This window comes from Tursiops truncatus, chromosome 21 (assembly GCF_011762595.2).
Source record: "Tursiops truncatus isolate mTurTru1 chromosome 21, mTurTru1.mat.Y, whole genome shotgun sequence".
NCBI classification, from domain to species: Eukaryota; Metazoa; Chordata; class Mammalia; order Artiodactyla; family Delphinidae; genus Tursiops; species Tursiops truncatus.
The window spans coordinates 10219147-10231981 of record NC_047054.1 but is presented as its reverse complement, the minus strand read 5'-3'; positions in this window follow the sequence as shown (position 1 = coordinate 10231981).

The window sequence follows — 12835 nt, the reverse complement described above, 5'->3', positions numbered from 1 at the left end:
CGCCACGGACTACCCTCTGAGCATCCTCTCGGCTTGACAAGGCAGCCCCCCAGACCCCACGCTCATTCCCACCCCTCTGTCCTTGCCCCTGGGGACCTCTCGCCCCTTCCCAATCCAGCTGCATCTTGGTTCATCTTGCAGACCCGAATCATATCCCAAGCTTCCCATGAGGTTTCCTTGGGCTGTCGCGCGTGTCTTTAGACCCACGTTTACTTGGTATGTCGTAGGCAGTGTAGCCGTATCCTCTCTGGTGTCTGCTCCTTTGGTTCCGGGAGCCTGTCTCTCCTCCCACCTTTTCTGTCCTCCGTCAGGGCCAAGGCTGCGATATTCCGGGGGCACAGCCTGCCTTGAACAGCCTCAAACCATTCTGTGGGGGATGCCTGAGCACGAGGAGAGAGAAGGGGGGACCGGGGTCCAGGAGTGGCCTGAGGAAGGAAGGGGGTGAGGGATGACGGGCCCTGGACAGGCCCAGCGTCTGGGAGGAGCCGCCCCGCGCAGCTGTCCAGGTGTGCGGTGCAGGCCCTCCTGGGGTTGGCTTCTCCCCTGCAGTGTAGGTTCCCAGGGGATGTTGCGGGCCTCACAGACAAGCCCACCTCTGTGGTTAGGGGACCTGGCGCAGGGAGGAGACGCTGCTCGAGGAAGCACTCAGCCTGTCTCTGGGTCCCCTCTCATGTGGACATCACCCACAAGGCACATGCTGAGTCCACAGGTGCTGCTGTGACCACGCTGGCAGGGCGTCTGGAGGAGACCGCGGCTTCGAGGATGGTGCAGAAGGGAATCCCTTTGGGACAAGCAGGGTTTTTTGGCAAGAGGGGCAGCTCTGAGTCGGAGGTGCAGGCTGAGCTCTCATGTCCCCATCTGGAAGTCTGAGAGCCTCTGCCCCGGGACTCTGTGCTGGTGGATGAGGGACCATTTGTTACCAGGTGTGTCCCCAGTGCTCGTGTGATGCCCGTCGCCGTGCCCGCGGGCTTTACTGCTCTACGCCACCCTTAGAGCCTGTGCGTTTTTTCTCATATCGGCCAGGATTTCTGTGCCATCCTAAAATAAATCTCGTCTGTCGAGTGCAAATAATCAGAAGAATAAAAGTCTGCTTTCCGAGTCTAGTCATCCTGAACATTCGATGTCCACATTCTGTAAGCACATGTGAATGCCAGTTTATCCACTGAAGGAAAGGACGTGATTAAACACTCGCTTTTTTTGATTATAAAGAAAACTATAGATAAGCAATCGTTTTTTAAAAGTTGCTTTGGGTAAAACCTCCTCTACTGTATTTTCCTTGTGAAATAATGTAGCTCCTCTGGTTTTCATCAGTCATGACACTTCTGTCCCTTTTGAAACTCAACAGACTGGATAAAAATGTTACAATCAAACTAGGGATACAAAACAAAATACTGTGATTCATTTTTCTAAAAGCACCCTTCACGCACCAAAAGAAGAGAGATACTATTCCTAGGACTTAAAATCTGCCTATTCTTCTATGTGTCGCTCTAGACGTGGAGAGAGATGATAGACAGACAGACAGACAGGTGGGTGGGACCCAGATCCTCTTGTGCCCAGCAGAACACTTCTGCACATTTCTCACACCCAGCTAGCTGGCCTGCTGCAGCCGGCCTGGCCCGTCCGTGACTCCCGCGATGAACACTGGCGGCCGGAGACCCGCTCTTGCTGCTTTGCAGTTGTAACACCTGCTCCTGGCTGGCTTCGCCGAAGGAACGCTCTGTCAGGGAGAACAGAGGAGATGGGTTTTGTGTCGTTGCAGTGGTCCAGGCGGCCTGGACGCGACCTGAGAAATGAGTCCGAATTCTCTGAGATGTGCATGCACGGCCTTCACCGGAGGCCAAACTCCAGGCCGAAGCCCAGGGGCCGAGCTTCCCGGGTTCCCCGAAGGATCCCAGGTCACAGCTGCACGCGACGAGGGGCCTGCTTCACCCACAGCTTTACGACCACGTGATCCTTCTTTTATCTGCCAAACAGCGTTTTGTCTCGTTTGAGAACCTTCATGGTGCTCCAGGCGAGTTTTGTTTATTTTTAAAACAACCTAGTATTTGTTTTTGTTTTTCTGCTGTTAGAAACAATGCAGTGACGTGGATACCCCCTCTTGGAATTTGCCACGAGGCTTTCTTGGGATGGCTCCGAGAACTGGAAACCTTGCGTGAAGGGCAGGCCGGTTTTTTTGGTGAGTACTTTTGCAGGCATTGCCCCAGGCCTCGCTGCCCCTGTTCTGGGCTCATAACGATACCAGCACCACCACGATCCACGGCCACGGATCAGCCTCTCCTAATACTCAAACCAGGCCTGTCTGATCCCCGGACTCCACGATAAAATATTTACCTGTTGCCTTAAAATATTTTTCTGCTTTCAGTATTACTGTTGGCAAATAATTGGTGTTTCTAAACGTTCCAGGTGAAACAGCAGGAAGAAACCGCACGCCTGTCTGGAACTGGCTGTGTGACCCTGGACCTGACCTTTCTGGGCCTGCAGGCCCTCCTGTTGGCGAATCCCCTCCTGCCTCCCTGATGGTCTGCGTGTGTCGCCCTGTGGTGGCCGCTGTTTCTACAGGGACAGAGCAGGGTGGCCGTGCGTGGTTATCAGTGACCATGGGATACAAAGGGGGGGTTTCAATGGATTCACACACCACACACACACACACACACACACACACACACACACACTCTCTCTCTCTCTCTCTCTCTCTCTCTCTCTCTCTCTCAGACAGACCTTCACAGGAAAAGCGCTTCATAATTAAACAAGTGACTTGAATTTGTACTCTATTGCTGCAACGTTTTCAAGGGGCGTGATCGTACCTCAGGCCTTTGTATTGGAGAATGTCCATCAGGAAGCCAGGCTTCCTGCACAGAACTCGCCTGGATCAACGGGCTGTGCCTCGTCCAGCTGCGTCGCTTGCAGTGCGGACGGTCTGGGCTCCACGTGGCCGGGAGCTGTCCTCAGGGACTGTCTGTGGCACAGCATCGTCTGTCGGGGCTCCCAGGGTTGCAGGGGATTCCAAACACAAGCTCAGTAATAAAACACACGTTTATGACCTTTTTTTTGCCAAATTCTGCAGCATACCACGTGACAGCCTCCGTCTCCGGGTCTGTTACTACTGTTCCTGCCCCAAACCCCTCAGCTCAGTTCAAAGTTTCCAGGAAAACAAAAGATAATGGAGATCCGTCAGGAAGTCAGACCATGGCGCTGGCTTGATATCGTATTCTATGCCTTATGAAGTTTTCTCTTATCAGCACCCGCATCAAATAATGTTTATTAAGCCCGTCCTGGGCCCAGTGCCAGCAGGGTAACGTTTCCCTACAGTTCCCTCACTGTGCTGGGTTTTCAAATGGTCCTGACCAATTCTGTTGTGAAATCAATTTCTCCCTTGTTAACCAAATAGGTTATTTTTGATGAAAATCACAAGATAATTGAGTTTGTAATCTCAGTGAAAGTGGTTCAAGAACTCCAAGGCCCCGGTGTGAGTGTCAGCGCGGTGAAGACAGATATGCCCGGGGTTCCGGGGTCAGCAGCCTGGGATTACGGCTGCACGTGGGCCTTCACAGCCGAGGACACGTTCTGTGCACAGTTTTCAGGACATAAATAAGCACTACGGGTGTGCGTGGCACTTAATTTCCACAGAGATAGCCATTGTCCTTGGTATTAGTTAGCTGCCCTTCGTAATTCATTCCCTTGAATTTTTTCCTAAAGTTTCCCCAAACTGTGGGTAAAAACTTCTAATACAGATAAAATGTCAGTTGTAAATTATAACAACAGCTGTTTGCGTTTAGGATCTTAGCATCCCCCTGCCCCCAACTCCCACTCCAGGAGGAAAATCGTCGAATGTGAAAAGGTATTAACCCGTTAGGTTTATCCGGGTGATCCTACATATTAACGTGGACCTCTAGGTATTTGCCATTAGCCAGAGAGTGGACAACAAAGTAAAAATAAACAGGTGCAATCTCTTTTTAGTAATTATGAGCTGCCTGATACTCAGTTTCACGTACATCACCTGAGCTATCCTTTCTGGAGTCCTAGGGAAGCTGGAAAATTCACCAGAGGTCACGCTGCCCTTAGGCCCGGATAAGGTTCACTAAAACCTCCCACACCCGGCCCCTCCATCAGCTCTCTGAGGCAGTGAGTTCTCAGCTGGCTTTTCACAAACCCTAGGCATTTCTTTCCAGCATGGCTGGAAAATTTCATCTACAGGCAATGAATTTTTGAAAGAACTGAGGTCCACGGTGGCATCAGCCTGGCTGAATGGTGAGGTGCTCGGGCCTCCGTCCCGGGGCAGAGCAGGCGGAACTTGCTTCGCGGAAAGAGAAGGGGTGTAAGATGCCATCAGACCAACGCCGAGAAGACTGCTCATTCACGGAGCACGAAGAATCTGGACTCCAGGGTGAGTGGAAGAGAGCAGCCAAGGCGGAAACAGCTTCTTTAAACAGCATCATGGTCAGAAAGACAAGGAAAGCAAGGTGGGGTGACCACGTGTGAGCTGGGCCCGTCAAGAGATCTGCTGAATCTCACGACACGCGGAAGCCTGACTTGGTTTCACAGGAGAAGCTGACAGCTGCAGCCCTAATTGCCAGCAGTTCGGGGCTTCATGTCGCGGCAACGAGGAGAGGCATCAGGGAGAGGCTGCGGCGCTGGGGGCAGAGGAAGGTGGGCTCTTTCAACAGGGTCAGTGCCCTGGGTCCTCGCCCTCTCAACTCCTGTCCTGGACGCCGGGAACGTGCCCTTCCTTCTGGAGGAGGGCAGACAGCCTGCCTATGGGCTTATCTCTGCTTCCAGGAAGAAAAAGGGAGGGCTGAGCGTTTTTCTTGCATCTGCTGTTTAAGTGCCTTTAGCTCAAAATACATTTATGTCAAAGAAGCATATTTCGGGGTGATCTCGTCTAGTTTCCTTCCCGGCGGAATTGCTCCTGTGCTCACGTGCAACGTTTAGCAAGGTTTCCACGGCCCAGAGGTTTCACAGCTACAGGCTCCCTCCTTCCTGCCCCTCCTGCCGCCTCCCCCCACTCACTGTCTCTCTGTCTCTCTCTGTCTCTGTCTATTCCCTCTCTGTCTCTCTCTCCCTCCTTCTCTCTGTCCTTCTTTGTCTCTCTGCCTCTGCCTGTCCGTCTCTCCCTCTCCCCCAGGAAAGGGACGTCTCATGGGACCAGCACCTGCCTCGGCCCACCCGTGGAAACATCAGAACAGGAGACTGAGTCCGACCTGCGCATCCACCATGTAGTTCTCACGCGATGGAGACCGGGCTTGAACGGGAATCACCTTGAAAAGCGAAGTTTACATTCTCACCCACGGTGCCACAGGGCAGACCAGGCACTCCAACCTACGCAGCCTGGTGCGCCTCTCAGCCACTGGGTGGAGTGGGAAGGCTCCGTGGAGTGTGGACCCCTGGCTTGAAGCTGGGCCGAGACCCAGAACTCGAGGACGCACAGCGGCCTTCCCAGCAGCAGAAACAGCAGAGCGGCCAATCCGCCTTCGGAGCCTCGGCTTCCACGCGGATCCAGGACCGCGGGCAGCTCCCTGGCGACTCCTCCGAGTGTCCTCGTTCCTTCGTTCACCTGCTGTCACCAGCTCTGCGTCTCCTTTGTCAGATGAGAGTCACCAGGGGCTGCAGGGAGATACTGAAGATCACTAGGGCCTACTCGAAGCTTCCTTCCTGACGTCGTTCCAGGATGGGGAGACATTAGCCAGGGCGCTTCGGAGTAGATGAGAAGGGTTCTTTTCTTCAGCAAATACGTGTTGGCAAACACTTCATCATTTCATACTGTGCAAAAGTTTATCACAGCGAAGGAGGAGGCCAATTCTGCCTTTATTTATCACACCCGCTGGACGTATCTTCCACTCCTGAACTTTAAAATCTGAAAAGGCAGTTGCCTGGTAGTCAGACAGGCGCCCCTCACGGGAGTAAGGACCGTGGGGGAGGGACAGCAAGGTGACGCCAGCATGCCCTCTGCCCCGTGCGGTGCCCTCACCATCTGTGCATCTTGCTCTCTTTAAGCAGCAGCAGAGACTGCATGTTGCCTTCAAGCGCTCTTGAAAGACCACCCAGTGAAAGGGAACAATCCCGGTGACGTAATCAGGAGAGTCAGCGTCTGGGCGCCTCCCGTCCTGGGCGGCCGCTGCTTCAGGCAGAAGCGATGTCTGTTTCTTCCTGCCCGTTGGAGGTGGCCTCTCGTTTCCTCCGGTTTGTTGCTGGTACTGCGTTAATGAGAGCTCCTGTAACTGCGTTCAAATCACCGATGGATGAATGGGCTCGGGTAGTGTTTGCGTTTCCAGGTCGGCCTGTTCGTCCTGAGCCACTGGCTCTCGTGCTGACTTGTCGGGGCTTGCGGTCTGATCCCCAGACCCACGCCACCTGGTCCAGCGCGGCCTGACTTCAGGCTCTGTGGCCGTGATCAATTCTCACCTCCCTGTCCCTGCTTCCCAGATCACCTCATCTGTAACGATGCTGAAAAAAACCCGGCGTCTCTTACAAACCCTTGATCCGTGTGTGGGGGATGCCAGATTTCCCCCCTCCTTTTGTTCCCGTGTGTGTTGGGAGCATCGCTGTTATTTTTCACTGACTTTCCAGCTGGAATTTTATTGCTGTGACTTGGAGGACCCACATCTCTCCCCAGGCTGCCAGAGTCCGGGTTTCTTGGCCTCACTAACGCGTGGTGTCTTTCGGACGTGACCTGTCACTTAATAAACCACCTGCTGAATGGCCCTCGGGCTCTTTCCTGGGTTCACCAGGCAGAGCAGCCTGCTGGACTTTCCCAGAGAAGCACCGGCTTAGTCTAGAGCCAATGGGAAACTTCCACAATTCCCTTGCTTTGCTTCTGTGTTTTCGCTCCACAAACTTCTGTCCAGCCGTCCCTGCACCACCAGCGCCCCGTCCGCGCTCGTTCCGGTGAATCCTTTTCTGCTCAGACTTTTCAAAGTTCACCGTGCCTCAGTTTACCTTTGTACAAAGTTAATAACAAGCATCAAGAAAGAACCTACGCCCACGTTTTCTCACGGGAGAGGGTTATGTTTCTGGTCCATTCTGGCGCCCACCTGTAATTTAGAGGGTCGGCGTCCCTGCGCCGCTTCTTCCATGCAGCCGTCGGGCACGGGCACGAGCCCTCGCTCCACGTGGTACCGGCTGCTCATCACGGATGGACGCAGTCTCAGCTTCTCCCCTCGGCCTCCCCCCGGGCACTTCCCAGCTGTGCGACTCCACCTCATTTAAGCTACACAGTCGCGGAGCTGACTTTTGAGAATACGTCACCTCCTCTTTGTCGAATGTGTTCTTTTGAGTCTGGGGACCCTGCAAGCTCCCAGCCACACAATGAAGTTTCCCTGAAGGCAGGGAACAGACCCTCAGCATCTGCAAACACCAGCACTACCTACACAAGGATGAAGGCGGCGCTCAGTCCACGACCGCTAATGGAGATTAACTTCCCTCTTTGAAAACTGAAAATCACATTTTCAAAACTCTACTTATGACGGTAAACACGTGTGACTGAAAGAAAATGAAGCTATGTGCCCGGATTTGTTGATGGTTTACACCCACGTTAATGGCATAGTTCAAATGCCCATTTGCGGTCCTGGGACACTGATTTCAGCTCATTTCCCATCTGCCTTTTTGGGGTCACCTTCTCAGGTCCCCTCGCGGGGTTTTTCCCCTCTACCCGTTCCGAAAGCAGCTGTGCCCCTGCCAGCCCTTCCCGAGGTCCTCATCCCTCCATCACGACGTTCACCGTCACAGGGCAACTCCATCCCCTCTTGGTGCTTGACCGGACCTCTGTGCCGAAAAGCCCTTCTAAGACACCATCAGCTCTTGCACTAAGCACTTGGAATTTTTCCTAAGAGATTTCTCTGCCTACACATAGGCATGTAGATTTTAACCTTCTCTCCCTTAGGTAGCCAGAGCGATATTCCTAAAATTTGAATCCCAGCACATCCCTTCTGGGCTTGGAAGCCTGGTATAGGTTCATACCGTTATCAGCGTAAAACCCAAATCACAGGGCACGGTACACCTGGCCCCTTGGACCCACATCTACTTCCCTGTTCAGCTTCCACTCTCCCAGTTACTCCTGGGAATCTGTGCTCTGTTCATCCTAAATTGTTTTTATTTTTCTTTTCTCAGGATCTTCCACGCTCTCCTTTACTGCTGCACCTGCGAATATTTCACCCTTTCTTCCCCAGTCTTTCCTCTTTGATGTTCCCTGGCTAGGCTGGATTCAACTTAGACCTCACCTCCTCCAGGGAGCCTTCCAAGACCGTCAGCTTCCCCATCTCCCCAAGCTGGGTTGGGTGCCCCTCACGAAACACAGGGAATTGTACTGACCTGTTTATTTGTGTGAAAACACCTCGTTCCCCATTTACCTCTAAGCTCTTCAGAGGAAGGACCATCCATAATTGCCCAATTTTCTATCTTCAGGGATGACCCCAAAGCCTGGATCTTAATAAATGCTCATTTAGGGTGGCAACACGGAGACTGTGATTCAGGCTGCCATGGGGCCCAGGATCTGTGCCTTCATTTTAACACTCTCTAAAGAGAAATGATTCCCGGTGGGATTTGGGAGGCGCTAACCCCTGATAAAGGAGGGTCACTTAACACAATTCCCAGGACCTGAGGGCACAGAAAGGGGAAGCATGCTCTCTGGGGGTCTGTGCAACCTGCCTTTACTCACAGACGCATGAAAGCATTTGCTCCGTTAGAAGATAAATTAAAGAACTCAGACGTGGGGAAGAGGATTTGTTTCTGTTAAGTCCAAATGTATTTATTAAGCACTTAGTGTAAAGGACTGCGCCAGAGAGCAAACTGTATTCCGTGCTTTCAGGGAGCTTAGAAATTAGTCGGGAAGCAAGTCAGCACTTGCAGTGATGTGGGACTTAATCAGGGTCTGCTGTGAATAATCTTCTCATCGTCTCTTTATTGATCAGATGCCTCTTGACCAGTTAAATGAGTAGAAAGGACACAGTCTTGCTAGGACTTCAGAGGAGATGGTTATTCCTGCAGAGTTTACAATTCACTTGCAAGATGAGCCATGGATTCGTCCAACGTAAGGCGAGCACACACTGCCCGAGAGTCAGCGCAGGGAGGACGCGGCCCTCAGGGAGGGGCAGAGGGCCTGGAGCGGATGGCAGGGCTGGATCTGACCTGAGAGTGAGGTGGGAACAGCCGCGTCTGGGAAGGGGCGAGGGTGCAGGCAGACGAGCAGACTGATGGGCTGGAGGTGGTCAGCAGAAGATGCGCGGGTAAGGGGAGCCCTCGGCGTGCGCGGGTACGTCGTGGTTCCAGGAGCTGAAGGCCCAGGGGGCCGTCAAGTCCCCAGCAGGCCTTTCAAAAGGAAGAGAAAAGAGAACGTCTGAAGGCTTTAAACAAGCGATAAACGTAGTTTGCCTATGTTCTCGCAATTTTATTCATTTGCTTTAACTTTCTCAGCAAAATGTGGTCTGTCTTCAACCTTAATTTAACAAATCACTCGCCAGAGCAGGCATTTTCCAGCCTCACAGCAGCACAGAAACGGGCGTGTTTGAAACACGACTCGGCCAATCACATAGAAGTTCGGATTCCATCGGTTGGATGTGGAACCCACCCGCCAGATGTAGTTGTTGTTTCTTGAGGTTAAGAACGCCCGCCCCAGAGGGTTCCCAAGGAACTTCTGCGATTGATGCTGCCAAAATGTAGTGCAAGCCTTACTGACATCAAGAAGACATTTCTATTTTCAAGCTAAGAAACTTAGCAATCATTAAACTTAAAGGAAGGTAATTTGCTGCAGAGTTTAAAGCTAGGCAGACACCCTCCACAGGGACATGAATTGCTGTTAAGTGTCTGCGGTAAGTGATGGCCATTTTTGTGACTTTTGTCCAAAAAAATGAGGATCTGAAGATTGAGCCGCAAGCTATGCTAACAAAAGAGTAACTATTGAGGCTGGTTTTGAATTATAACTGAACCAAAACGCATTTCAAAGCAATACATTCTTTTTCTTCCCTTCTCTCCCTTAAAAAACTGGGCTGTATTTGTTCACATTTGGTAAAAGGAATGTTCAGACTCTTTGACCCAGTGCGCCAAGCTGTAGCCAACAGCACATATTCAGAGCGAATTTATGGGCCCCAGAAGGCTACCTGGAAGAGATCTCTGTGGTTGCAATGTCCTATTTTTTTTTTCTGAATTACTTTGTATCTGATTTAGACGGTTATGATTTTCAGCCTGGGATTTTGCATACAGATTGGGCACTGCTTTGAAACCTCAGCTACCACGCATATTTCATGATTAGTCTCCTCAAAACCCACAACTTCTCTGGAAAAAAAAACACCCTGTACCTTTGTGGTTTGCTTATGAAAATGGACATAACCCTAACTTAATGAGAAATATTTTTTAAAACAAAACTTTGAATAATTGAAAATGGCATTGAAAAACAACAACAAACTACTACAGGGAAAAATATTTAATTTTTAAGTATGGACTTTTTACTGACAGCATTTTAGAAATAATAACTTAAAACTGTAATTTAAAATATCACCTCTTTTTGGAAGACATGTGACCCACACATTTTTTTTTTCCCCTGGGTGATGTACTTGGAGAAAACACAGATTAAATGGGTTTAGATGCTATTAGAATGGTGCCTTTGCTCTATCTCCTGGTGGCAGCACTGAACTCTGATGGTGGAACGGGGCTGAAGCACCAAGCTACAAGGTCAGGGATGGAAGAAACTGTAGTTTGAGACATGAGAGCTCTCCTCTTAAACACGGGTTCCCTACTTTCTTGGTGGATGACTGATCATGGCCAGTACCTTTGAGGATATTTCATCCTAGTAAACCCACCCCCAGCACTACCTTTTGCCCATCTAAGAGCACTGAGGACATGAGGATGGGAAAGCCCTCAAGTGCAAATTTAATAACCTCTGTCCTTCTGGTTGACCCCTCTTGGTATTCCTTGCTGAATGCATGGCATCATCAGTGGTCTAGTTTCTCTATCCAGAAATCAAAGAAGCCTCGAAGCCCCTCCTCTTTACCCCTCTACACTAACTGGACCACCAGTGCCTGGATCCCCGTGAATGCTCCCAGATGCCCATTTTTCCCTCCATGGGCAGTCTGGCCTCGATTATCACTGACCTCTACTCCGTCCCCAGTGTCATAAGCCCTGTCCTGCTCACAATTCTGCGAGCCTTAAGCAATTTTCTTTACTGTAGACAGAATGGTATTTTCTAAATTTTAAATCTCATTATAACCCTTCTGTGCTTAAAACCTTCCCGCGACCCCACAGCCACCAGGACAGAGGCCGATCTCGTCTGCATGCGTACAACGCCCTGCAGGAGACTTTTCCCTGCTTTCTCTGTCAACGCCATCCTTCCCCACTCCATGCTTTCTGCCTTAGCCATGTTTAACTTGTGGTCTCTTAAATTTACTTTGCCCTACTTTATGGTAAAGGCTCGGAACATCCCATTTCTGCGTGAAATAAGGTTTGCCTTTCTTGACCTCCGGGCAACGCCTACTCATCCTTCAGAGTTCAGCTTAAAAACGGTACTTCTTCCAGGAAGCCCTTCTTATCTGGGAATGTGTCCTCGCCACAGCACACGTCCCACCGTCACGACTGGCTTGATCCACACACGTACTTTTGTCTCATCCAGATCGTTCATTCTTGACGTGTGCTCACCCTGCACCCTCAGGGCGCTGGGGGCTCATCCTGCAAGGTTACGGAAAGTCGTGTCTGCACCTTGGCACAGCTGCTAGCGTGAGGCTAGGCACTTCTGCTGTAGGATCCTGAGTGAGGTCAACCGCCGCTGAAGCTGCTGTCACTGTCTCTTCAGCCTCGCCAGCCTCTGGCTCACGCAGTGTATCTTCTCCTCTTACTGTTTCCCTCTGGGGTCCCAAGGACGTGGTGGGCTCGAATAGAAATGTTCCTGGGATGTATGTGCATGATTTCATGTTTCCGGTTTCCTCCGTACGGTGGTTGCTTGGTATGCAGACATGGACCAAACATCAGCTCTTTTAAGACCCCCAGCTTATTCTAGCTGTGTTATTCACAACAGCTAGACCAGAGAAGCAACCCGAGTGCCCATCAACAGATGGTGAATGGATAAGTAAACGTAGCAGGGGCGTATAGTGGAATATCATTCAGCCCCGAAAAGAAGAAATTCTGATACTCGCTGCAACAAGGATGAATCTTGGCGACATTATGTTGAGTAAAACAAGCCAGTCGTCAAAGGGTAAATACTCATATGAGATCCCTAGGGTTGTCAGATTCATAAAAACAGAAAGTAGAAGGGTGTGTTGCCAGAGGCTGGGGGAGGGTGAAGGGGGGTCAGTGTTTAGTGGGTGCAGAGTGTCAGGTTGGGAAGATGAAACGTTCTGGAGAAGATGGTGGGGACTGTCACACAGTGATGTGCTTAATGCCACCGAATGTCCACTTAAAGTGGTTAAGATGTTGTGTCCCCCCAGAGGGTGGGATGGGGAGGGTGGCAGGGAGACGCCAGAGGGAGGGGACATGGAGACATATGTACACGTATAGCTGATTCACCGTGTCATACAGCGGCCACTAACACACCACTGTAAAGCAATTATACTCCAATAAAGATGTTAAAAAAAATGGTTAAGATGGTAAATTTTATGTTACGGGTATTTACCGCAGGAAAAAACAACAAACAAGCCCTGATTGGGCTCCCCCAGGTCAGCCTGGCGTATTTGTCTGTGGTCACGTCTGTCACAAGGGGCGCTTGCACTGGAGATGGCAAGGACCAGTTTCGTTCAGAAAAGTGCAAATGCCCTGGTTCCCACAGGCCTTTGGCGACACACCCAGTTCTTTATTTGAGGGTGAACCATCCCAAATAAAGGCTTTCAAGGCTTTTTCTGCTTTAATTTACCTCCCTTGG